This window comes from Cetorhinus maximus, chromosome 18 (assembly GCF_964194155.1).
Source record: "Cetorhinus maximus chromosome 18, sCetMax3.hap1.1, whole genome shotgun sequence".
Classification (NCBI taxonomy): domain Eukaryota; kingdom Metazoa; phylum Chordata; class Chondrichthyes; order Lamniformes; family Cetorhinidae; genus Cetorhinus; species Cetorhinus maximus.
Window position 1 is genome coordinate 78,771,241 of NC_135896.1, and position 24,834 is coordinate 78,796,074.

The 24,834-nt window shown below is 42.2% G+C and overlaps 1 long non-coding RNA gene across 1 annotated transcript; it reads left to right on the top strand.

Moving 5' to 3' along the window:
• Positions 1 to 413: 413 nt before the first annotated feature.
• LOC144693503 (uncharacterized) lies at positions 414 to 12,310 on the top strand. The gene is made up of 3 exons (XR_013579553.1): positions 414 to 997; positions 1,191 to 1,285; positions 12,160 to 12,310. It is a non-coding gene; the product is annotated as an uncharacterized LOC144693503 (long non-coding RNA).
• The last annotated feature ends 12,524 nt before the right edge of the window (positions 12,311 to 24,834 follow it).

Below are 24,834 nucleotides of genomic sequence, written 5' to 3' on the forward strand. Positions count from 1 at the left end.
GCCCACCAACCTGTCAATGGCCAATTGAGGCCATTGACAGGATCATTTAAATAATTAAAGGACCTGCCCGTCCAACCTTAAGGTTGGCGGGTCGGCCAGGAGCCCTGGTGGGAATAGAAAAAACATGAAACCTCATCCACCAGGGAGATGAGGTTTCATGCAGGGTTAGGGGATTAGGGGATTTTTTTTTTCTATTTTTAATCTTTTTAAAAGTGTAAGCGATCTCCCTGAGGCAGCACTTAGCCTCGGGGAGATGTGCGCTCTGTCGTGCACATGCGCTAAAGAATGCACTCTCGCTTTTGGGGAATCCCCCCTGCCCGCACAGGAAGCGCATAGCTCTTCCCGCCGGACGTCTTGCTGGGCGAGCCTTAATTGGCCCGCCCACGTAAAATGGAGGCAGGGCCCGCTTCTCCGGCAGGGATCATCTCCCCGCCCGCCGGAGTTTGGGTTGGGTCCCCCACCCAACAGGCAGAAAATTCTGCCCATAGGAACAAGTGAAGCTGCACATTAATTTAAACATGGGAATGATCATTTTAAATTTGATTCATTGGTGGACCATAGGCAAATATAGGCGAACAGTGACATGGGTGAAATATGCAAGGGACTTGGTGTGGGTTTGGGCTGTAGATTTTCAGATAATTTGAAGTTTCTACAATGTGGAGAATGGGAAACTGGCTGGGGGAGCATTGGAATAGTTGAATCTGGAAATGGCAAAGCCAACAGAAGCTTTTAATTCTAATACTAAACACTTCGATTTGCAAGGCATAGGAAATAAGATTTTTTTAACTCTTTCCATGTCAAATATCAGACAAGCACCATAAACATGTTTTAAAATTACAGACATTAATATTGAATTGAAAGGACATAGTCCATAGAAAATTTCAATACCACAGATGAAACTACCTATGTTTGATTGATCAATAATAATCCTCTGACAGAGTCATACTCAATTACATTTCCTATGGAATATGTGGCTTTTAGACAGTGTAAGCTCCAGGTAATTATATTTTATTTCACTGATGAGTTTGTCAGTTTTCACGAGCGTCTCCACTTGTTTGTTCAATGAACTGTAATTAATATCGGTAATGATGTAACTGACAAGTCACTGGAGTATGCCCTCCTGCATAAAGATGAGGCTCCTCTGAATGTATCACGTAATCAGGGTGAGTTATTGCCTCTGGCATCAACAGAAACCATTGCATCTCAGAGAAAATGCGTGAAGCAACAATACTGCAACAAATAGAAGATATCTACTACCCCATCCTTGCAGTGGTCGGAGTTCTTGGTAAGTCACTTAATCATTTCTAGAAGCAAGTAACTTTTGGCATGTAAATTGAACCAAATTATTTTGAAATGTATCTTTCTTTTAACAAATGGCATAAAACCTTATTTTGGTGATTATATAATTTCAATTATTGGAAAAAATTCCAGACTATTTTCAAAAACATTTTGAGTAATCCAATTGTTTCAACAATAAACCACAAAATGTAACTGTTTACATGGTGTAAGGCCATTGAAAAAGTTCACATTGAAAGTTTCAAAAATAAATATTGACAAGTGATGAGAAATAGTGATGAGAAAAAAATGTGTATGTGTGCAACCACTGACTCCACACTCAAGACTTCAACTAGATATATTCCCCTAGACCCTAGCCAGACCAAGTAGACTGGCTGTGTTCTATAAATAACTGGCTCACCAAAGCTATATCTCTTCATCTTTTAGATCCTGCCTGATGATAAAACCAGATTTCATCAACCATTACATCATTCTGTTAATGGTAACTTAATTGCATTTCTAAGATTAAGGATATACAGATATTGATTGATTAAGTACCTTGAGCACATATAAAGAGAGACTTATGGGACACTGGTGTTGGTTAGGGAGGAGGCAGACATTTGTAATACTGCCTTCTGTAAATAAATCTAGCATTAAGTAAAAGATTAGCATCTGGTTTCAGAATGAAGTAACATGGTAGCAAAGAATGGTTGCCTAAAGGTGATGGTTGAAAACTAAGGGAAAATAAAATGTTAAAAAATTATATATGGAGAAATGCATACTCAAGTTTCCAACTTTGGGGATCCAGAAGACATGAAATTAGCCATTTTTAGTTACGCTTCTCATGCCACTGTTACAGATCAGTATTCGAGTACAGTTGGTTTTATAATAGTCCTGGTGGGTGAAAATGGGAAATGTTGTCCCTTGGCCTGGGAAGCTGAGAAAATAAAAATGGCTGTTAAAAGGACTTTAGCTGCGGAAACATTGGTTCTTGCAAAAGTGATGGATGAGGGGGTTTTACTTCTAAATATTTTAGGGGAAATTCTATACAAGGGGCATTCTGAGAATAGTTTGCTCATTTAATGTTATATAAGTAATTGATCCCTGTAGGATAATGTATATTTGACAAAAGGTGTGACTGAAAAAAGGTTAAGGATTGGCCTTGCTAGATGCTAGAAAGAAATTGCCAAGATAAAATAGGTCAATGCAAGCCATCAATTGTCAGATTGCTTTACAAAAAGGAATGCTTTCACAAGGACTATTGGAGGCTCTAGAAGAGCGACATCTTGTATTGTGATGTGGTGTACATCTTCTTCTTCCTGAGTTCTCAGCCCAAAGGCAGGTACAATTCACATGGGTCTTTGGCCACATTATGAATGCAATGGCCACCATGTCCTGGAGTGGGACTGGAACCTAGAGCTTCTGGCTCAGAGGCAGGGATACTACTCTGTCAAGAATATATAATAATTCTCAAAATGTTATTGGAATTTATTGTAAAATAGAATAATAGTGGGATGTGTCTACGTGTCTATATGTGTCTGTGCATGTGTGAAAGACTTAATTGAATTAGTCTGGGTGCTTTGATCTAAGAAGAGAGGTTAGGTTTGAAATTTAATTAGGTAAACATGGGGAAGTTTAGAAACACAGGTGTCAAGGAACATTTGCATTTTGAAATAAACCAGACTAGATTATTTTCAAAGGATAGGTGAAATGTGTCACCTAGCCAGGTGAACTTTAGAAACAGTGTGTTTATTTTTCCCATTTGATTACTGGTAAACCTTAGTGTTATGAGAGGGTTTTATTATAGGGGAGATAAAGTCCAAAGATATAGTGAAACAATGGGTATTTGCATTCAAAGGGGAAAATATGTATAAAGGAGCAAAGGTTGTGTGTAAGGGTAGGCATTTTAAGGTCTTACAAGTGTGAAAAAGCTTTCAGCATCGACGCCTCAAGCTGCTGTCTTCAAAGAATTGAAGTTAAGAAAACTCACTTAGAATTCGACTTGTTCAGGGTATCATGTTTCTTTGCCTGGGTCTTTTAAAATCTATGGGAAGAATTTTCCCCCATCGGGCAAGCCGGTTGGGAGCAGGCACGGAGCTGATTGCCACCCGCGATCGACTGCGTGCCGCCATTTTACATGGGTGGGCCAATTAAGGCCCGCCCAGCATGACGTGTGCCCAGTAGCGCTCAGCGCTACCCATGTGGATGAGGGGAGGAGGGAGAGTCGGGGCCTGCGCTCTTTCGTACATGCACGCAAAAGAGCGCAGAAATCTCCCTGAGGCACAGAACTGCCTCAGGGACATAAAGTTGAATTTTAAAGTTCAGAATAAAAAAGTTAAAAATCATTTACACATGTTCCCTCATGTGACAGCATCACATGAGCTGGGACATGTTTATCAAATGTTCAATAAATATTTATTAATTTAATAAACCCTTCATGAAACCTCATCCCGCCCGTGGATGGGGTTTCATGAAAAATGCGAAGGCCACCTGGGCTCTTCACCTGCTTGCCAACCTTAAGGTTGGATGGGCAGCCCTGTCAAATTGTTTAACTGTTTTATTAATGGCCTTAACAAGCCTTTGGCAGTTCAGCGGGTGCGCAGCCAACTCCATTGCGCACCCACTGAACGAGAGATTGGAATGATGTGCGGTGATGTCGGGACACACGCCCGATGTCACCGCGCTTCATTTTACGTGTCAGCATGCAGGGCCCGCCCCCACACGCTGAACAGAAAATGCTGGCCTATGTGTTTTACTGTTGCCTTACGAAAGTGTAAATGAGAGTTAGATTGATTAGGGGACTTAGAAGTTACCATAGTATTAATTTGTAGATCTGTGTCTGTATTTAAAATCATATCTCTTACTAATAAACGTTTAATCTAGTTTTGTAAAAACCTATAAGACTTAGTTGTCTTATTACTGCTGCATTCAAGGCATGCATCTCGAAATTTATACAAATTGAAATGAAGTTGTGGCAGTTGTTTCAAGTTTCCCTTTGGGATTTGAACAACTCAGCATTTACCGTCATAAGATACCCACTGTGCCACAAGTCCTCCTAATCTGGTGTACACAATATAAAAAATCATTTTTTCTCTCTTTTTTTCAAAGCTGTGAATGTTAATTATGTTATTGAAGAAATACAGTTGGATTACCTTAAGCACATACAACGAGAGACTTCTGGAACACTGGGTGTTGGTTAAGGAGGAGGCAGACATTTGTAATGTTGCATTTTATAAATAAGCCTAGCATTAAGTAAAATGTTGGTGTCTGATTTCCTACTTCACCATCTGGCATCAGATTGAATTAACACTTCTTCCTTTGCTTCAACCTTCTGCCCCCCTCATACACTGAGCTCTGTTATGATAGCAAACTGAATTAATTCTGAAGTCCAACTTTTTCAGTAAACACTGTGCTCTTGGCTGCTTTTTCCCTGATCCTTTCTTTCTGGTATTTGTTAGAATACATGTTATTTATTACTTTAATTTCGAAAAGAATGATTGATCTTTGAAATATAACTCTGTAGGGGAAGGTGGTGTCAGTCAGTTTCACCTCTGACTTCTGAGCGGTTCGAATCGCTCCCACTCCCTGGGTTCTAGATCTTGGACTTATTTTGGGGTTGTGACAAAGTGCAGCAGACAACTGGTTTTGGTGCAAGAAAAACTGAGTTTATTGAAGTCACAAATGAACTTATAGCATTAGGATTACACTGAGATTATACAGACTTACAAAGTACACTTAGTTAAGAATGGGGCACACACGGCATAATGAGGGAAAAATCACGCTACTAATTCCCTTACCCTTGTCCCACCCCCAAAACCTAACCAAATTGAACTAGGAGAGGTCAGGGATCATGCTCACCAACCCAGGGTTCCTTGACAGTTCGAAATTCAGCCAGGTAAGCCGGTTGCAGTTTTGGAGTACGCTCTTTGTGTCCTTTAGGGCCTGCCGTCCCCACGTAGTCCTGGTCTATGGAATCTGCGAAGGTTCTTCAGTTGAGTGGAGGACGCGGTTGTGGGTTGTCAATCTGCATGGAGGGCTGCGGTTGCGGCCTTGTTGTCTTCGATTGAACCTGCCACCCCGTGCCCCTCGCCGTGATGTCGCCTGCGGGCCTGTAAAACCTCCAGATCGTCTTGCTTAAACTCTGTTTCAACCACTCCCAACTGCTCACTGCCTGCTAGCTGGTTTCCCCCTCTCACCCTTCTGCTAGCTGGTTTCTCTCTCTGTGTCAGCTTTCAAAACTGCAACCCTTCTGCTAGCTGGTTTCTCCCTCTCTCTCCTTTGTAACTGACTGCCCAGTTATACTGTCTTTCGAATTTCTTATCGGAATCCAAATCAAGGTTAGTTCTTTGTTTGACTTTGGTGGGCTTCCCCCGGTGATTGATGTCTCGTTGTTTTTAATGGGCTCGCATGATGTTTATCATTGTCTTCCTGCCTAGTAACTAGTTTTGAACTGAAAGCCATTGTATGTGTGGAGTTTTGATGGGTTCACATAATTGAATTGATGATGCCTTCCTGCCTTAGTAGTTAGTAGCGGTTATTTATGCAAGAGTTTGATGGGCTTCAGGTTCGTGTGAGGTGAAGTCTTTCTCTGGGTTGATTGTATTAAAGGGAAGAATGCGTATTCTGTCTCCTCTCATTGTCTGGTTTCAGGCAAAACAATCCACACTGTACTCAATAAGCCCGGGCATGTGCAGCGCCAGGCCTTCATGGGCCCAGCCTCCTGTCTGCAGGGTTTTACACTTAACTCAGCAGTTTAAAAGTCCAGAAGTCATATCCTTGTTGATGATATGAAAAATGTGGGAATTTTGAGAACCCTTCAACTCCAGAACAAAATGCTGACAAAGTTATTCAATTCCCTTGATGTCATGAAGTATTCATCCATTATCACATTGCTATTTGTGAGAAATAGTAGTGTGCAAATTGTGACTCAAATTCAAAAGATAAAGTCCTTCACTGACTGTAAAGCACTTGAGAACACCGACGGCATGAATGTTGCTATATAAATGCAAGTCTTTTGTTAAATACCATAATTCATCCTGAATTAATGATGTATTTGCGATCCAGATGCATAAGTCCCATGCTCCCTTACATCCCAAGCTATAAATGCTTTGCTTTTCCATCTGGAACTAGGTTTATAAATGGATATTCACGTCTGATCTAATTGAAAATTTTGGGGAGGTAACTAGCATGATAAATAAGGGAGGCTCAGTTTTTCACTCAGTCCATTAATAATGGATGATGGAATAGAAATATCTATGTTTGCTACTGACATTAAGATAGGTAAGAGTAGAAAGTTGCAATACGAATATACAAATTAGACGCAGGAATAGGCCACTCAGCCCCACAAGCCTGCTCTGCCATTCAATAAGATCATGGCTGATCTGATTGTAACCTCAACTCCAAATTCCCACTTACCCCAGATAACCTTTCACTCCTTTGTTTATCAAGAATCTATCTATTTCTGCCTTTAAAATATTCAGACTTTGCTTCCACTGCCTTTTAAGGAAGAAAGTTCCAAAGATTCACAACTCTTTGAGGGAAAAAAATTCTCCACATCTCTGGCAAATTGAAGATCCCTTATTTTTAAACAGTGACACCTAATTCTAGTTTCTTCCACAGGAGGAAACATCCTTTCCCACATCCACCCTGTCAAGACCCCTCAGGATTTTATATGTTTCAATCAAGTCACCTCTTACTCTTCTAAACTCCAGTGGATACAAGCCTAGCCTGTCCAACCTTTCCTCACAAGACAACCTGCCTATTCCAGGTGTTAGTCTAGTAAACCTTCTCTGAACTGCTTCCAACACATTTACATCCTTCCTTAAATAAGGAGACCAATTCAGAACACAGTACTCCAGATGTGGTCTCACCAATGCCCTGTGTAACTGAAGCATAACCTTTCTACTTTTGTATTCAATTCCCCTCACAATAAACAATAACATTCTATTAGCTTTCTTAATTACTTGCTAACCTTCTGTGGTTCATGCACTAGGCCATCTAGATCCCTCTACATCTCAGAGCTCTGCAATCTCTCGCCACTTAGATAATATGCTTCCTTTTTATTCTTCCTGCCAAAAATGGACAATCTCACATTTGCCCACATTATACTCCATCTGCCAGATCTTTGCCCGCTTACTTAACCTATCTATATCCATTTGTAGCCTCTTATGTCCTCTTCACAACTTACCTTCCTACAATTTTAACAACTATACCTTCAGCCCCTTCATCCAAGTCATTTATATAAATTGTATAAAGTTGAGGCCCCCGCACTGACTCCTGTGGAACACCACTCATTATGCCTTGCCATCCAGAAAATGACCCATTTATGCCCCAATCTTTGTTTCCTGTTAGCTAGCCAATCTTCTATCAATGCCAATATGTTACTCCCTACACCATGAGCTTTTATTTCCCACAATAACCTTTGATGTGGCACCTTATAAATTGTCTTCTGGAAATCTAAGTACAGTACATTCACCAGTTCCCCTTTATCCACAGCATATGTTACTTCTTCAAAGAACGCCAATAAATTGGATAAACATAATTTCCCTCTCACAAAAACATGTTGACTCTGCCTGATTACCTTGAATTTATCTAAGTGCCCTGTCATAATGCCTTTAATAATAGCTTATAACATTTTTCCTATGACAGATGTTAGGCTAACTGGCTTGTAGTTTCCTGCTTTCTGTGTCCCTCCCTTTTTGAATAATGGTGTTACATTTGCTATTTTCCAATCTAATGGAATCTTCTTCAAATCTAGGGAATTTTCCAAAATTAAAGCCAACTATCTCACTAGTCACTTCTTTCAAGACCTTAGGGTGAAGCCCATCAGGATCCAGGGACACGTCAGCCTGCAGTTCCAACTATTTGCTCAGTACCACTTCCCTGGTGATTGTAATTTTCTTGAGTTCCTCCCTCCCTTCCAATTCCTGATTTACAGCTATGTCTGGGATTGTATCCTCTATAGTGAAGACCAATGCACAATACTTGTTCAATTTGTCTCCCATCTCCTTATTTTCCATTATTAATTCCCCAGACTCGCTTTCTATAGCTCACACTCACTTTGTTAACTCTTTTCCTTTTTTAAATATCTACAGAAACTCTTACTATCTGTTTTTATATATCTAGATAGCTTTCTCTCATACTCTAATTTTTCTCTCCTTATTAATCAGTCATTCTTTGCTATTTTTTATATTCTGTCGAATCTTCTGACCTGCCACGCAACCTTGCAAAATTATATGCTTTTTCTTTAAATTTGATACCACCTTTAACTTTTTTAGTTAACCATGGATTGTGGGTCCTCTCCTTGGAATTTTTCTTTCTTGTTGTAATGTATCTATTCTGAAATACTCCTTTGAATGTCTGCTACTGCATCACTATTGACCTATCCCTGAACATAATTGCCAGTTCACTTTAGGTAGCTCTGCTTTCAAACCCTCATTATTGCCCTTATTTAAGTTTAAAATATTAGTCTTAAACCCATTCTTCTCTCCCTCAAACTGAATGTAAAGTTCAGTCATTCTATGTATGATCTCTGCTGCCTGGGGGGGGGGGGGGGGGGGCATACCACAATGAGGTTAATTAATCCTATCTCATTACACAATATCAGGTCTGGTTAGCCTGCTCTCTGGTTAGATCCAGAATGTGCTGTTCTTAGAAATTATCTTGAAAACATTCTATGAATTCTCCATCTAGGCTACCTTTGCCCATCTGATTTTTCCAGTCTATACATAGATTAAAATCCCCCATGATTATCACCATTCCTTTCTTAGAAGCTCCCATTATTTCTTCATTTATACTCTGTCCTACTGTGTAGGTACTGTTAGGGAGCCTTTACATCACTCCCACAAATGATTTCTTGCCTTTATCATTTTTCATCTCTACCTAAACCGTTTCTATATCCTAGTTTTCTGAGCTTAGTCATCGCTCTCTATTGTGCTAATACCATAATTAATTAACAGAGCCACCCCTCCACCTTTCCCTAGCTTCCTGTCCTTCCTAAATGTTATATACCCTTCAATATTCAGGTCCCAATCTATGTCATCCTTCAGCATGTCTCTGTAATGGCTGTCAGATCGTACTTATTTATTTCCATTTGAGATATCAGTTCATCTGTTTTATTTCAAATGCGATGTGCATTTAGATACAGAGCCTTTAGTTTTGTCCTTTTATTGTTTTTGTAGCCCCTAGCCATATCTGCTGATTTACTCTTAGATTTTTACTCTCTATCCCTTCCTGTCATGGTCTGATATCATTTCCCATATTAATACCTTTCTCTCTTGCCTTGTCTCTACTCTTTCATTTACCACACCTTCCCAAATTTGATCCCTTGCTCCCACTACTTAGTTTAAAATCCTCTCTACTTCCCTAGTTATGTGGCTTGCTAGAACACTGGTCCCAGCATGGTTCTAGTGTAGACTGTCCCAATGGTACAGCCACCATGTTCCCCAATACTGATGCCAGTGCCCCATGAGCCGGAACCCACTTCTACCACACCAGTCTTTGAGGCAAACATTAATTTCTCTAATCTTATTTGCCCTATGCCAATTTGCATGTGGCTCAGCTAATAATCAACAGATTATTACCTTTGAGGTTCTGCTTCTTAATTTGGTACCTGGCTCCTCACACTGACTATGCAGAACCTCTTTCCTTATCCTGCCCATGTTGTTGGTATCTATATGGATCACAATGACTGGATCCATCCCCTCCCACTCCAAGTTCCTCTCCAGCTGTGAGCAGATGTCTGGAACCCTGGCACCAGGCAGGCAGTACAGCTTTCTGGACTCTCGCTCTTTGCTGCAGAGGACAGTATCAATCCCCCTCACTATACTATACCCTACTACCACTACATTCCTTTTTGCTCTCCTCACTTGAATGGCTTCCTGTACAACGGTGCCATGGTCAATCAGCTCATCCATCCTGCAGCCCCACACCCTCATCCAAACAAGCTGAAAGAACTTCAAACCTGTCAGATAATTGCAAAGGCTGAGGCCCCTGCACTCCTGCCCTCTGGGTCCCCTTACCTGCCTCACTCACAATCGCACCCTCCTGTGCCTGACCACTGACCAAATCAGAAGACCCTATCCTAATGGGTGCGACCACCTTCTGGTACAAAGTGTCCAGGAAACTCCGCCCCCCTCCCCCTGACATATTGCAGTTTCTGCAGCTCAGCCCCTAGCTTAATGATTCTGAGCTGAAGCTCCTCGAGCTGCAAACATTTGCTGCAGACATGTTTGTCCTGGATCACAATGGCACGTCACCTGACCTGCCATCCTTGATGTGTTTTAATTAGCTACTTGATTATTTTATTCACTTAATTATTTTCCTTTATATATATTATTAACCTTACCACCAGTTGGTATAGTATTTTAAAACTTAGGAATAGAATAGACCTTAACCACTTATCAGATACTCACCACATAGCACCAAACAGCTAGCTTCTTCCCCTGCAGTAGAGTAAGAACCAATTCCTATAGGGTGGAAAAGTTAGAAAGAGCAAAAGAACACCTCCTTCCCCTCATCACATAAATCTCAACTCACCCAACTCCCAGCGCTCTTGTTCAAAGTTGCACTCTAGGTGCTGCTGACTGCTTGTCTCAGGGTCCTCCACTCGCCCGCTCCTCTAGGTGCTGCTGACTGCCTGTCTCGGGGTCCTCTTCTTGCCTGCTCTTCTAGTTGCTGATGACTGTCTGTGTTGGGGACCTCTTCTCTCCCACTCCCCAGATACAAATCAGCCATGAGCTAGTTGAATGGCAGAATAAGTTTGAGGGACTGAAGGGACTACTCCTCTTCTAAAGTTCATATATCCCTATGCAACTCCTTTGCTATGTAAGATGCCTATCCATGACTAACTTGTTTGTTCTCTCTTTGTTCCAGTTAACTCAGTCGCCATTCTGATCCTAATGCAAGGAAAGTGCGGGCTCTCCAAATGTATCACACACTACTTGGTGGCCATGGCAGTGGCAGATCTGCTGGTTGTTTTCACTGATGTAATACTGCTTACAATTATTCATTTTTATTTCCCTGGAACTTACCTGGACACCACTCCAGCAATTTCACTTTTACTTGTCCTGCTTTATGCTGCCACAGACATTTCTGTCTGGTTCACCGTCACTTTCACTTTTGATCGATTTGTTGCAATTTGTTGCCAGAAGATGAAAACAAAATATTGCAGAGAGAAAACTGTGACTGTGATTATAACAACAGTAAGTGTGTTGTTCTCCTTGAAAAACATTCCATGGTACTTTATATATGAACCTGAATATGTGATTGATAATGTACCCTGGGGCTACATTCTGTCACAGAGCTTTTACACTGAAGTTGCCTGGGTAACATTTGACAGCTTCAGTATTATTTTAACTCCTTTCCTTCCATTCTTTCTGATTTTATTGCTCAATGCTCTAACTGTCAGACACATTTTAGTGGCTGGCAGAGTCCGCAGAAAACTACTGGATCACAGCAAGAGTGAGAATCACATTGATCCAGAGATGGGGAACAGGAGGAAATCTATCATTTTACTTTTCACTATATCTGGAAGTTTTATACTGTTATGGATGACAAATGTTGCTTTTTTCTTTTATCGGCAAATTGTTGAGACTTCTTATTACACAGGTCCCCATGATCCTGCATATATCACAAAACAATCTGGATACATGCTGCAGCTTTTGAGCACCTGCACCAACACCTGTATTTATGCAGTGACCCAGACAAAATTCAGAGAGCAGCTGAAGAATGCAGTCAAATACCCATTCAGTGCAATTGTTAAATTAGCTAAACGACTAAAACATATTCCCTAAAAATAGAGCAATTTTTTGATTTTTGACTCTGGTCACCGTGCTTCTTCCACACAATTCCGTAACAGATCAATTCATCTATTTTGTCTCCCAGACTATTGCTGACTTCATCTCATCTGGAGACCTTCCCACTATGGCCTCCAGGCTTATTGCCCCATCCCCACAGGAATGGTTTACCTTCCCAGGACCATAAACAGGTCGGTTCTGACAATAACATCATTTGAATGTGTTTTTGTCACAGGGAACTTGTTTCTTCCTATCATGATGCCATTTTATTTGTCCCTGTCCAGTCTCATTCAACCTACATCCACAACTCATCCAACCCTTCCATCACATTAATATTTTCCGATTTCATCAACTTTGCTTCAAAACTCCATCCTTCCACTCACTTTAACAAGGTCCGTCACCAAATTTTTCCTTTCCTTTCTCAACTTCCCTTTCTTCATTTGCGGAGATAGTTTGTTAAACATTATCTACTTTAAACCCACTGACTTCCATAGCCACCTTGATTACACTCTCCCACCCCGCTTCCTGAAGGTGCTATCACTTTCTTCCAGTTTCTCCAAGTCCATCACCCCAGTCCTGACGATACCACTTTCCACACCAGTGCTTTGGGTGTTTCTTCCTATTTCTTAAACTGAGAATTCCCCTTCATCAAGGCTTACAGGTCTCTCGACCATATTCATCCAATTTTACTTCTATCCTCAGACCTGCTGGAACCAGGATGGTGTTCTCCTTATCCTTTGCGGAGAAGAAAAGAGTTGACGTTTCGAGTCCTCATGACCCTTCAGCAGAACTGATTAAAGTTAGGAGAGGGGTGAAATATAAGCTGGTTTAAGGTGGGGGGAGAGAAGTTCGGGGGGTTGGGGGTGGGGGGGGTGGGGTGGGGGGTGGTAGTAGAGACAAGCAAGCAGTGATAGGAGCAAATAATCAAAAGATGTCACAGACAAAGGAACAAAGACGTGTTAAAGGTGGTGACATTATCTAAGAGAATGTGCTAATTAGGAATGGATGGCAGGACACACAAGGTACAGCTGTAGTGAAGGTGGGGTGGAAAGACTGACAGGGCATTACAGATTTAAAGATAATGGAAATAGGTGGGAAAAGAAAAATCTATATAAATTATTGGAAAAAACAAAAGGGAGGGGGAAGAAACGGAAAGGGGGTGGGGATGGGGGAGGGAGTTCAAGATCTAAAGTTGTTGAATTCAATATTCATTCCGGAAGGCTGTAAAGTGCCTAGTCGGAAGATGAGGTGCTGTTCCTCCAGTTTGCGTTGGGCTTCGCTGAATATTGAATTCAACAACTTTAGATCTTGAACTCCCTCTCCCATCCCCACCCCCTTTCCGTTTCTTCCCCCTCCCTTTTGTTTTTTCCAATAATTTATATAGATTTTTCTTTTCCCACCTATTTCCATTATTTTTAAATCTGTAATGCCCTGTCAGTCTTTCAACCCCACCCCCACTAGAGCTGTACATTGTGTGTCCTGCCATCCATTCCTAATTAGCACATTCTCTTAGATAATATCACCACTTTTAACATGTCTTTGTTCCTTTGTCTGTGACATCTTTTGATTATCTGCTCCTATCACTGCTTGCTTGTCCCTACTACCACCTCCCCACCCCCCCAACTTCTCTCCCCCCACCTTAAACCAGCTTATATTTCACTCCTCTCCTAACTTTACTCAGTTCTGCTGAAGGGTCATGAGGACTCGAAACGTCAACTCTTTTCTTCTCCGCCGATGCTGCCAGACCTGCTGAGTTTTTCCAGGTAATTCTGTTTTTGTTTTGGGTTTCCAGCATTCGCAGTAGTTTTTTGTTTTTTTCTCCTTATCCTTGCCTTCATGTCACTAGACTCCATGCTCAACCGATCATTATCTGCCATATCTGCCACCTAATGCATGATGCCACCACCAAGCATAACTTCCCCATCATCTGCATTTCACCAATCCAAAGAGACCAAACAGATAGTACGGGCTATAAAAAGACAGCATGAAAAGCAAGTTGCAAAGAATATCAAAATCACCGCAAAAAGTAACAAAATTTATAATTGGAAAACAAGAGCGGTTAAGAGTAATGTGGGCCTCTTAAAAACTGATAATGGTGATATTATAAATTAATACAAGGTGGAGAGACAGTTCTGTAAGGGTAAGCCTCAGAAGGAATTGGGAGCAGGAGGCCAAGGAAGTCAATTCCCAGAGTCTGGCCATTGAGGACCAGGCAGCAGAGCCACAAGAAGCCTTATGGCTGGTCAAGGTCAGAGAACACATCTTCACATGACATCTCCAACCCAACATAGAACTAAATTTTCACACTGTTCAATGCACCACATGCCCATCACACACCCATTAACAGTCCCTAGCACTCAGTGCTCACATCCAGATTCTCCACCTCACCCTCACATGCATCCCAATGATATCAACCCTCACACAAATCACCAGCTGCTTCAACATTCCTCCAGCTATTCAGTTGTGGCAAGCATAACAGCCAAACGCTACAACACGATCTCTGATATCCTGCCCTCCTACTTGCAGGGCAAGCTAGCACACAAAAGGAGGACTAGCACCATGGGCCTCTTGCTGTCCTTTCCCCTCTTCCCTCACCTCAACCCTTTCCTTCTGCACTTTTGCTTTTAGATTTGCTGCATGATCAGCCAGTGCAGCCTCACATTGAAGGACACGAGCAGCAGCAAATCTCTGAACAAGAAACACAATAGGCTGGATTTTCATGGAATCGGGTTGACTCTGGAGGCCCATAAAAATTGCAGGCAGGACCCAGATGTGGAAGTCCCATCGCCATTTTAGATGGCGAGGGAAGGGGACGGGGTGTGAATCTAAAGGAACAAAACAGATAGTAACACCTATAAAAGGGAGCACCAACCAGCCCTTTAAAAATTAAGAAGAAAACAGACTGCAGCTGTCAGTTGAAGTGAAAAAGCAGGCGTCAGATGCTGGAGTGCATTACTTGACAGGCCATCCAGCATAGCTTAGAAAAAAAACATTAGCCATCTGTTTCTGCAGCTTGAATAGACTTCATTGTTGACATTTCCCAATGATTCTTATTACAGTTGACCCCAAGAAAAATGACTGAATTTCAAATGCTCCAAAACCACTCATTTCAGCAGTTGGGGTGGTGGGTGGAGGGGGTTGGGGGGGCGGTGGTGAGCACACATTTTGATTGTAGTTTTAAGAGGCTGTTAAAGGATTAACTGTCTTTCAAGTGGTTAGTGAAGATTGACCACTTGAGAGAACGTGACAACCAGCAGATTGATCACTTGAGGGAATTTAACATTTTTGAATGGGTTTCATGAATTATACTTTTCTTAAAGTATCATGTGGCATGAATGAGAACTCTCTTAGATTTTTAGAAGATTTTTTCATCTCCACATGGCTCCTGAGGTCTGCCCATGCTGGATAATGGCTGAGCGACAATGGTGGTAGCTTGGGTGTATGAGGGTATGAGGGGGAATGAAGGCAGCATAGGGATGGGTGGGAGTGTGGAGGGGGGTGGGGGTGAGAGCTAGAGGGCCTGAAGCGGGCCTTCCAACCAGCCTTCCTTGGCACTCACCCACCTCTGTGGCCCACCTCTGAACTGTTGCCAGAGGCCCAGAGGCAGTCAGTCCAAATCCATCCTGCACCCCCCCACCAACCAACCCATGCTGCCACCCCTTCTCCCAACACCCCTCCGCACCCCCCCACCCCCGCTCCCCCGCCTTGCTGGAGCAGGTGTAATCCCTCCTTTAAGATGGGTCTGCCAGTCGGGATATCTCCCAGTCAAGCTTCCCACTTTGATGGCATAAATCCAGCCCTAAGTTACCAATTTTGACATATTACAGAGATCAGGAGTTTGCAGGATTCATTGGGCAGGGTGGGACTTTATCACATTCGAGTCTGATACCTCAGTTGATGCCAAGTGGTCAATAGCCTGGAACTCTCTCCCTAACAGCATTGTGGATGTACCTACACCATGTGAACTGCAGCGATTCAAGAAGGCAGCTCATCACCACTGTCACAAGGATGATTCAGAATGGGCAACAATTGCTGGCCTTGCCAGGGCTACTGATATCCCTGGACAAATAATAAAAACAAGGTGCTAGCTATATTTTAGATTTCTAGCACGCATATTATTTTGTTGTGTACTGCATCTACCTTGATTGATCTGTTGGTAGCAGGGGAGGTGGTGGCATAGTGGTATTGTCACTTGACTAGTACTCCAGATACCCAGGATAATTCTCTGGGGACCGGGGTTTGAATCCCACCACAGCAGATGGTGAAATTTGAATTAAGTTTAAAATCTAATGATGACCATGAAACCATTGTAGTAAAAACCCATCTTGTTCACTAATGCCCTTTAGGGAAGGAAATCTGCTGTCTTTACCTGGTCTGGCCTACATTTGACTCTAGACCCGCAATAATGTGGTTGACTCTTAAATGGCCTAGCAAGCTACTCAGTTCTCAAGGGCAATTAGGGTTGGGCAGTAAATGCTGACCCAGCCAGTGACACCCATGTTCCATGAACAAAAAAAAAAGATTGAATTGAATGATATCTGAATACAGTTATGTCAAATACATCTGTCTTGTCTGGTTCAATGGTCTCAAGTAGAATTCTTATGCTGAAACTCCTGCTACAATCATAATTTATTCACAATCATTACTATTGTATAATCCTTGTCACATTATTATACTACTATTGCTCATGGGTTTTCTTTGAAAGACCAAGTGGTGAAAAATATTGTGAGGCCTGAAATACGCAGCAGTTCTCTCACTGAAACATCAGTGGGAGGTTGACACACAGCTAGAGAAATGATCTACATGACTGATCGTGGCCACTTACACCATTTCCCTGGTAGTTCCACTGATCTCCCTCCAAAGTTACAGCGCAAAAACAGGAGAATCCCCCCCCCTGGGAATTTCCAGATCAGTATTTTCCAACACTTGTCATCATTAGTCTTAGGAACTAAGAACATGAATTGCTAGGAACAGGAGAAGGCCACGAATCACATACCCACAGACCTTTCACCAATCCACTCCCTAGCTTTTTCTGGTGATAAAGATCCTAAGCATACAGGGCACAGTGGATGATACCCATGTGCTCAGCAGATATTTTATGCTGTGTAAATGATTTCCATCGCAACATATCACTGAGCATAAAGTTTATTCATCACAGAACAGTTCTCTGGAAAAAATCTTATCAGTCTTATCAATAACCTGCAAAAGGTTAATATGCAGGTACAGCAGGTAATTAGGAAAGCTAATAGAATGTTATAATTTATTGTGAGGGTAATTGATTACAGAAGTCGGCTTCTGTTATGCTTCAGTTGTACAGAACATTGGTGAGACCACATCTGGAGTATTGTGTACAGTACTGGTTTCCTTATTTAAAGAAAGATGTAAGTGCGTTAGAAGCAGTTCAAGAAGATTTACTAGACTAATAACAGGAATGGGTGGTTGTCTTATGAGGGAAGGCTGGATGGATTAAGCTTGTATCCACTGGAATTTAAAAGAGTAAGAGGCGACTTAATTGAAACCTTTAAGATCCTGAGGGGTCTTGACAGGTTGGATGTGGAGAGGATGTTTCCTCTTCTAGGAGAATCTAGACTAGGGGTCACTGTTTAAAAATAAGGGGTCGCTCATTTAAGACAGAGATGAGGAGAATTTTTTCCCTCAGAGGGCTGTGGGTCTTTTGAGCTCTTTTCCTCAAAAAGCGCTGAAAGCAGAGTCTTTGAATATTTTTAAGGCAGAGCTAGATAGATTCTTGATTAACAAGAGGGTGAAAGGTTATCAGGGGTAGGCAGGAATGTGGGATTGAAGTTACATTCAATCAGCCATGATCTTATTGAATGACGGAGCAGGCTTGAGGGGCCAAGTGGCCTACTCCTGCTCCTAATTCGTATGTTCGTATGGCCCAAGCACGAAGCTTTGGAATTTTTGTAAGTTGCACATTGGCTCGGCTCCTCAATGCTATACTGGCTCTGATGGGATTTCCCAAGCGTAGGTTGCCGTGGAAATCAGCAACCTGCTTCAAGGTGGCAATTACATCATTTAAGGTTCAGTTAGGAGCCATGTCCAGAACCCACTGGCATTCCCAGCAACAGATGTTTCCCCCCACCCCACAACTGAGGCTGCAGCCTGTCACCTACTTGGAGGTAGCCTCCCAGGAGCAGACCTGCAAGGACTATCAGAGCTGATCTGATGAAACAGCCACTCCTGTAAGCACTATTAGCCCTACAGAAGGGTTAATCCTCTGCATTGATGTCCCTGGCAGCTGTGGGCACCAGTAATCGTAAAATTTCAGCAGACTTCCGAGAGTGCCACCATCTTGAGGTGCCCTCAGTGGTGTCCTAACTGCCTCAGAAAGGCCCACCTCCTGCAGTGTTCAGTGCCGCCCAGTGCTGTCATATACATATATGTAATTAGGATTAACTGACATAAGCAAAGAATTACTTACCATTCAGACACAAAAGGGGTTGTACCAGTATGAGAGCTTGTCATCTGGGCTGCCTACTCTTGCTGCAGTGTTCCAGAGCATCATGGCTCAAGTACTAAGTGGGATGAAGAGACTGCGTTGCTTCTTAGATGACATTCTAATTAGCAATAAGAAAGAGCACATTGTAAGGCTGAATAAAGTCCTAGATCAAATTCAAGAGTATGGCAAAGCTAAAAAACGCAAGTGTCGCTCCATGGTGTCAAGTGTAACTGGCTCATCAAATAGATGGTGAAGGTCTCCACCCAACATAAGAAAAGGTTGAGGAGATTTTGAAAGCAAAGAGACCAGAGAACAAAGAAGAATCTAGAACATTCATGGGGATTGTTGTGTCGCATTCTAAGTTCATCCCTGACTTAACTAACAAATTCGGTCCACTGCATCAACTATTCAAAGATGGCATAGCTTAGGAGTAGTCTATTGAGTGCTAGAGAGCATTTGAAGTGAAGAAAGTACAGACCAGTGATGCTGTTTTGACCCACTATGATCCCAAGAAGCAAATGGTTTGTGCATACAATGCCTCACGACAAAAGTTAGATTTTTAAAATTCATATGGCTGGGGAAGCAGTTACAGTCCAATGTCATGGTTAACAATCTATTCAATGGCTTCAACTGATTCAGTCTGAATGCTTATGAGGCCACCAGGAATGGATCTCCCAGGGCAGAATTTCAGGATGGCCACAGTCACAATTTTAGCTGCCTCTCCACACCCAGTGGCCGCACCTTCCCTGGCCTGTCCTCGTGCAGTTGAAGGTTGTCCAGATTTTCCATGGAAGGTTGAAACCCAGAATGTCACCACTCGTGTAAGTTACCAGGTTGCAGTTAACCAGGAGGCGCATCATTGAGGGATGGGGATGTTGTCAGTTTGTAGGGTATGGAGTGTGTTACAATCTGGGGTACAGGGTCTCAGATGGATGTATGGAGTTTTTTAGGTCCTGTATCAATGGGAGTGCTATTCTTAGCTGTCAGCCGGCAGTTAGATCTGGTGTTACCTCATATAATGGAAAGATGGCATGGTGAAGCTTGTAGCATATGCTTCACCTACTTTGAAGAAGTCAGTGCAAAACTACTCAAGTTGAGAAAGAGACATTAGTGATCATGTATGGTGTGACAAAGTATCACAACTACCTATATGGTAGGAATTTAATTTTGCTAACTGACAACCAAGCCCTTACAATTATATTTTGTTCAAAGAAGGAGGTAACATCTCTCACAGAAACATGGCTTCAGAGGCGGGCATTGATTTTGAAAGCCTTTCAGTGCAATGTTAAATATTCTAAGCCAGCAGATCATGCTAATGTGGACATTTTTTCAAGATTTCTCATGAAGACTAGTTCATTCTTAGCCATTGAGTTACCTGTGAATTACTTTACATACACAAATGACATGCCTGTGTCATCCAGGGAAATTAGTGAAGAAACTTGCAAGTATGCTGTGCTCAGTAAAGTGCTTAATTATATCATGAATGGTTGGCCTAAAAAATGTGATGATGAGAAATTGTAGGAATATTTCACACATGGAAATAAACTGAGTGTAGATCAAGACTGTCTGCTTTGGGGTTTAAGAGTCATTATTCTGCCAAAATTTAGAGAGAGATTGTCAGAGGAACTTCAACAATAACAGGGATAATCCATATGAAAACAATAGCAAGGAGTTATTTTCAGTATCCAAAGGGTAGAGAGAATATCATTTTTCCTAATATTAATGTGAGGACTGTGTGTGTGTGTGTGTGTGTGTGTTTGTGTGTGTGTGACTCATTTAAATAAACTGAAGACAGTCAGACTGCAAGGTTTAAATCATCAAAGGGTTAAATGTAAATGCAGGCATTCTGAAATGGAGATGGGCGAGCTAAGATGAAATCCCAGCAGGTACAGTATGAATGGGAATTTGCATTAGGAGGTAAGTGAGGAGTGAATTGTTAGGTGTTGAGTTTCAAAGAGGCATAACAGGAAGTTTTACAACTGGTAAAAATCCTTTAAAAATAAGGTCAAGTTATTAAGTTTATTTTTCCCAAAAGTGCTGGCCACAATGACAACATGAAAGATTTTTATATTCTGGGAAAGGCAACTTCCAAAGAAAGTTAAAACAATGGGTTTAAAGATCAATGGGGAGAAAATATATTAAAGGAAAGATTGAAAGCTGTACGTATTTAGTGACCATGTGAGATCTTGAAAGGTGAGCTGAGTGAAGATAGATCTATTAAAAACAAGCTCCACCCACCCAAGAGGTCCAAATTTGTTCCAGAAAGCAAGGTTCTGCTACAAGCCTTAGATTTCCATTGTCGAGTGAGAGGGAAACCATTTGAAATACCTCCCTTATAGCAACAGTGGGTGCCTTGCAGTAATATTACTGGATGTTTTATAGGTTAGGAGTCTATTTGGACTGTTGCCTGGAAAAGGGTGTTTTTTGGGAGTCTAGCTAAATAGAAAACTTTTGGGAAATGTTGTAAGAGTAAATTTAATTGTGTAAGTGTAATCTTGTGTGCTTAGTTTTCTTTTCTTTTGTTAATAAATGTTTTAATTTAATAGTTAAAATCTCCAAAAGTGGTAGTGGAACCCTTACATCTGACTTCAGTGCACATACCTCCTCCGGAGGCCCCCAGCATCACGGATGCCAGTCTTCAGCCAATTCGATTCACTCCACGTGATATCAAGGAGCAGCTGAAGGGACTAGATACTGCAAAGGCTATGGGTCCTGACAATATTCCAGCAATAGTACTGAAGACCTGTGCTTCAGAACTTGCACGCCCCTAGCCAACCTGTTGCAGTACAGCTACAACACCGGCATCTACCCAGCTATGTGGAAAATTGCTCAGGTATGTCCAGTACACAAAAGGAAGGACAAATCCAAACTGCCAATTACTGCCCCATCAGTCTACTCTTGATCATCAGTAAAGTAATGGAAGGGGTCATTAACAGTGGTATCAAGTGGCACTTGGTTAGCAATAACCTGCTCACTGATGCCCAGCTTGGGTTCCGCCAGAGCCACTCAACTCCTGACCTCATTTCAGCCTTGGTTCAAACATGGACAAAAGAGTTGAACTCTGAGCTGAGGTGAGAGTGAATGCCCATGGCATCAAGGCAGCATTTGACCGTGTGGCATCAAGGAGCTCTAGCTAAACTGGAATCAATGGGAATCAGGGGAAAACTCTCCACTGGTTGGAGTCATACCTAGCACAAAGGAAGATGGTTGTGGTTTTTGGAGGTCAGTCATCTCAACTCCAGGACATCACTGCAGGTGTTCCTCAGGGCAGTGTCCTAGGCCCATCTTCAGCTGCTTACTTCCATTATAAGGTCAGAAGTGGGGATGTTCGCTGATGATTGCACAATGTTCCACATCACTCGCGACTCCTCAGGTACTGAAGCTGTCCATGTCCAAATGCAGCAAGACCTGGAAAATATCCAGGCTTTGGCTGACAAGTGGCAAGTAACATTTGCGCCACACAAGTGTCAGGCAATGACTATCTCCAACAAGAGAGAATCCAACCATCGCCCTTTGATATTCAATGGCATTACCATCACTGAATCCCTCACTATCAACATCCTGGGGGTTACCATTGACCAGAAACTGAACTGGAATAGCCATGTAAATACTATGGCTACAAAGCAGGTCAGAGGCTAGGAATCGTGCGACAGTAACTCACCTCCTGACTCCCGAAAGCCTGTCCACCATCTACAAGGCAGAAGTCAGGAATGTGATGGAATAGTCCCCACTTGCATGGATGAGTGCAGCTCCTACAACACTGAGGAAGCTGGACACCGTTCCGGAAAAAGCAGTCCGCTTGAATGGCACCCCATCCACAAACATTCACTCCCTCCACTACCGACACACAGTAGCAGCAGTGTGTACCATCTACAAGATGCACTGCAGGAATTCACCAAGACTCCTTACAGAGCACCTTTCAAACCACGACCGCTACCACCTAGAAGGACAAGGGCAGCAGATAGATGGGAACGCCACCACCTGAAAGGTCCCCTCCAAGTCACTCACCATCCTGACTTGGAAATATATCGCCTTTCCTTCACTCGCTGGGTCAAAATCCTGGAACTCCCTTCCTAACAGCACTGTGGATCTACCTACACCACATGGGCTGCAGCAGTTCAAGAAGGCAGCTCACCATCACCTTCTCAACGGCAATTAGGGATGGGAAATAAATGTTGGCCTAGCCAGCGAAGCCCATATCCCGTGAATGAATAAAAAAAAACCTTCTCGTAATAAAATACGAATTGCAAATTGTTGTGATAGCTTGGCCAAGTTTCCCTCTGGGATTTGGTCAGCTTGGCAATTGCCACCTGCTATATCATAACAAAGGTAAATAGTGATATTGAAGAATTGGTGAAAATTTGTGAAGTGCATCTCAGAATGAGAAATAATCCACTTTAGGTTTCTTTCATGCCATGACCAAACACAAGAAAACCTTTGAAATGAGTCCCTATCAATTTCTTTGAAGTGGAAAGGAAAGAGTATTTTGTTTTGATCGATAACTGTAGCAAATGGATAAATGTTGAGCCAATGCCCAAATGTCAAAACTATTAAGATTTTTAGAAATTGGTTTGCAATTTATGGGTTGCTGGAGGTGTTGGTATCAGGTAATGGTCCGCTGTTTATGTCAGATGAGATTGGAGTATTTCTGGGTAAGAATGAAGTCAAACACATTCCAATACCACCATATCACCCAACATCAAATGGTGTTGCAGAAGGAAGTGTGAAGGTGTGAAGGAATCTTTGCAAAAGTATTTGCGAAGTGATAAGCTGGGCAGTAATTCCCATGTTTCTCTTCAACAGTGGCTAGATAATTTTCTGCTCTCTTACAAAATAACCGGACAGTCAAAACAAGTTTCTCACCTTACAAGTTAATGTTTAAACATGCTCCTAGGACAAGGTTTATTTTGCTTACTCCTGAAATCAATAGAAAAGTAAGAGAAAAGCAAGATAAAGTGAAGATAAGTCATGATACAGGAGGCATGCAACATTGAGAATTCTGTCCTGGCCAGAAGGTCATGGTGAAAAAATACTGAGGTGATAAGGAAAGTATGTGATTGATGTTGTTCTAAAGAGACTAGGTGTATTCACATGTCTAGTGAACAATGAAGAAAGACTCCATCTGTGTCATGTAGATCATTTGCTTGAAATAGGAAATTAGACAAAAGGAGAGCTTGATAACACTTGTAGAGTCCAAATTCCTCCAACAGCCTAAAGCGGAAGTCAGAAAGAAACCGAAAGTTTGCCAGTATTGCAGAATCCACTTGTAGAGCAAAGTGAGTTTGGGGGCTTAATTTTGCCTGTCCCCAATGGGTGTGTTTCCCATGGTGGGGGCTGGGGCACATAAAATAGGAGGGGCATGCAAAATAGGGTGGGGGTGGGTGCCCATCCCACCACCTTCCTACCCGCCCCCTGATCTCACCCTCATAATACGACAGGGCGGGCGGCACTAAAATGACCAGCCTGCCCGGTATATTTAAATGAATATTAAGAATCAATTAGATTTGTTATCAATCCAATTTAGCCCGATAATAAGATTGCCACTGACAGCTTTGGAGACCAGCATCACTCCCCTTCATCTGTCCGCTTATCCAATCCAGGACCAGTAAATGTTCTCACCTGGCACAGGTCATTTGTCTAATATCTATTGTTGTATTTGAACTATCGGTTCTCAAGAATCCACTTTAAACGTTTAAACTAAAACACTTATGATGCCTCAAGTCTTTTGAGTAACCTGTTACTCCAATCGAATCTTACAAGTAGGATCGCAAATGTGGCATTCGAGGCATTGGTCATGGAGGTGGACAGGAGGAGAGACATTATGGTTCTGCAGGAGAGCCAGGAGGCCCTCAAGGACCATGCTCAGAAGGGATTGAGAGCATGTGTCCAGGGAGGTCAATTCATAGAGTCTGGCCCTGAGAAAGCTGGTAGCAGTGCCATAAGAAGCCTTATGACCTAAGATGGGTGGGGAAGGCTATAGAATCTTCACATAACATCTCCTACCCAACACAAAACCAACATTTTATGCTGCTCAATGTGCCATGCCTCCCAACCCCCAATCACTGCAAGAAATTTGGGCACAGCAACAGCCCACTGAGGGAAATTGAATGAATCCACATGTGAGATCTGCTTTTGATGGAGTTAGTTGAGGGAAAAGTTTTGGCCAGGACATCAGCTGAACTTTGTGGTCTTCTAAACGCGCTACAAGATCTTTTATGTCAAACTGAACGTGCAAATATTTCCTGGGTTTATTTTTATTTTATTCATTCTTAGAATGTGAGCATCATTGACAAGGCCAGCATCTAT